We start from the raw sequence: 3,195 nt of genomic DNA, 5'->3' as shown, positions 1-3,195 counted from the left end.
GCAGCTCGGACTCCTGTGATGGTGACAGTGGGCGGCAGTGCGGGGGCTCTGGCTGTGGCCACAGCTCTGGGGGCTGCTGCTGACCTGGATCTGAGGCTGAGACGAGGGATTTCAGAGGCACCAAGAATCTCTGAGGGCCAAGAGAAAGCCTCCATCTGGCCTCCTCTCCCAGGGATCCTAAGCTCTCTCTCTGGGACAGAGCAGCTGAAGTGTTCATGGGTGGAGGGTGGAGGGGAGTTCTCTGCAGAAGCCTCTATCCCTGCATTTTCTGAAATTCCAATCCTTCCCGTTTTTCTGACAACAATAACACCTCTGTCTCATCTTGTGAATAAATAAATCTGTTTCTCAACCCTGACTCTTGTCCCTTGACTCAGCTGTACCCAAGACTGCTTAGCGGTGACCATTTCCCCAGCTTTTGCAGGTCCAGCCTGCCCAGTGCTAGGAATAGTCCTGCCTGGGGATGACAACTTAGTTCTTCAGGGTGTGCTTCATGAAGGTGTCCTAGAGAACTTTGAGGACAGACAGTAAGAGGAAGGCAGAGTGTTGTGAGCTTGCTGAAAACACTCAGGGAAAAGCAACTGACATTTCAGTGTAAAATGGGGTGGAGACGGTGGGACACTGGAATCCCCAGTCTCTGTTGAAGAGGTGGAGAGGATCATAAATATAGGAATTGAAATAGGGCTGTAGAACTGGAGCTGCAAAGGAATATCTAAGGGGCAAAATTGATTTGCACTAGAAACCATGTACTGTGATGAGTGAAGGGATTTAGATAGTAAATTCTAAATAAATTGAAATCGATAGTTTTTCCTTAGAAATGCTGAAGACACCACGAAACTAGAAGACAAAAGTGATATAAGAATTGTATGGAGCCCCTGATCCACTTTGGCAGGATACAGCTGGAAGCAGCTGCCAGCCAGCTAGCCAGCAGGGTCCAGGCGCTGGTCCACTTCAGCAGGGTGCAGCCTGAGGCAGCCACTGAGCCCAGCAGGCACACCGAAGCCAGGCCCTCCTGGTCAAGTTTGAGTCCAGTACAACTGGATATGGTGAGCTGAGCCACACTGCTAGACCCAGTGGTGCCCAGGCTGTGACCCAGACCTGAAGTGAGGATCTCTGCAGCACAGAGGTAGCAGGAGGTGGCTTGGGTGAACTAGCTTGCCTGGAAGACTCCAGGTGCATCAAGGGGAGGTGCCCAGACAACTCAGGGGAAATAATTTAAACGCAAATTTCCAATTTACAATCATAATGTTTGCTCCTATGGTCTAAAGTATAAAACCATTCATTACAAAAGTCTGTCAATTTCTAAATTTTATTAGCTAATTTTAGTATTGCTAATTGTACTACTGTAAATAGTATATCAGGTCTGCATTAACCACATGTTCTCCCTTGGTTAATAATATTGGGAGACACTTGGGCAATAACTTAACCAAAGCTCTATATTGAAGGATGGAGGACAGTACCAAACAGAAACAAATATCTTACTCTCAATCAATAGCAAAGGAAAAATCTTGGGACACACACACACAACAAGAATCTTTGACACAGGAGAGTTACCTAAAGACCCTTTAAACAGAAGTTCTGATTTCAGTGATACCTACTATCAAACTTTCACAAAAACAGTATTACAGAAACCAAAATGAAGAGTTGTTTCTGAAACAGTACATGTCCTCTATTGTTACTCCTATTCAACATAGTACTGAAATCATTAGTTAGAGCCATTACACAAGAGAGAGAAATAAAATGAATATGAATAGGTAAAGAAGAAGTTAAACTATCCTTGTTGGCAGATGACAGGATACTATACTTGGAAGACCCAAAACATTCTACCAAGAAGCTCCTAGAATTAATAAACAAATTCAGTGGCATAGGAAGATACAAAGTCAACATCCAAAAATCAGTAGTGTTCCCCTACACAGATAGCAAACTTACTGAGAGAGAAATGAGAGAAACAATACCCCTCACAGTAGCACCCAAATACTTAGGAATTTACCTAACAAGGGAAATAAAAGATGTATACAATGAAAATTACAACACTCTGAAAAAAGAGATCAAAGAGGATTTCAGAAAGTTGAAAGATATTCCTTACTCTTGGATAGGAAAAACCAACATTGTGAAAATGACCATACTCTTAAAATTGTTATACAGATTTAATGCAATACTTATCAAAATACCAGCAACATACCTCAAATATCTGGAGAAAACTTTCCTAGAATTTATTGGGAAGCAGAAATGACCTAGAATAACAAAGGAAGTCCTGAGCAACAAAGGCAAGGCAGGAGACATTACAATCTCTGACTTGAAATTATAATACAAAGCTACTGTGATAAAATTAGCATGGTACTGGAAAAAAATAAAAACAGACCCAAGGATCAATCGAACAGATTAGAAGATGAAATGCAACTACAAACACACTCAGTCATTTTATCTTTAACAAAGGGGCCAAACATAACCCTTTAACAAAGGGTTCCCTGGAAGAAAGATAATTTCTTTAATAAATTGTGCTAGAAAAATGGGCTCTCCACAAGCCAAAAACTAAAACTAGACCCAGGCGTATTACCATGCACTAAACTAAAGTCAAAATGGATTAAAGATCTAAACATTAAAATAGAAACACTAAATCTACTGGAAGAGAAAGTAGGTGGAAATCTTGAAGATATAGGGGTAGGCAGAGCGTTCATGAAAAAAAGCAAACTTCATAGGAAATACTTCAAAGAGTCAACAACTGGGATCTCATTGTTTTGAGAAGTTTCTGCATGCCAAAAGAAATCACCAACAGAGTGAAAGGACAATTCACAAATTGTGAAAAAGTCTTCACCAATAATCATTCAGGCAAAAGTCTTCTATCTACAATATATAAAGAAGTTAAAAAAAAATTAGGAACCCAAATTTAAAGACCCAGTGCAGAAATGGGCAACTGAAATGCACACACACTTCTCAGAGGAAGAAATACAAGCAGCAAATAAATACGTGAAAAATTGTTCCCCAGCACTGGCCATTCGAGAAATGCAAATTAAAATAACACTGAGATACCATCTCACCCCAGAAAGAATGACTATTATAAAGAAATCAACTAAAAACAAATGGTGGAGAGGCTGTCAGGAAAAAGGAACCCTTCTCCACTGTTGCTGGGAATATAGACTGGTACAAATACCATGGAATCAGTGTAGACATCCCTCAAAAACTAGGCCTAGAAATCCC

This window comes from Octodon degus, unplaced genomic scaffold (assembly GCF_000260255.1).
Source record: "Octodon degus isolate 3935 unplaced genomic scaffold, OctDeg1.0 scaffold00048, whole genome shotgun sequence".
Classification (NCBI taxonomy): Eukaryota; Metazoa; Chordata; class Mammalia; order Rodentia; family Octodontidae; genus Octodon; species Octodon degus.
This window is presented reverse-complemented; position numbering follows the sequence as displayed.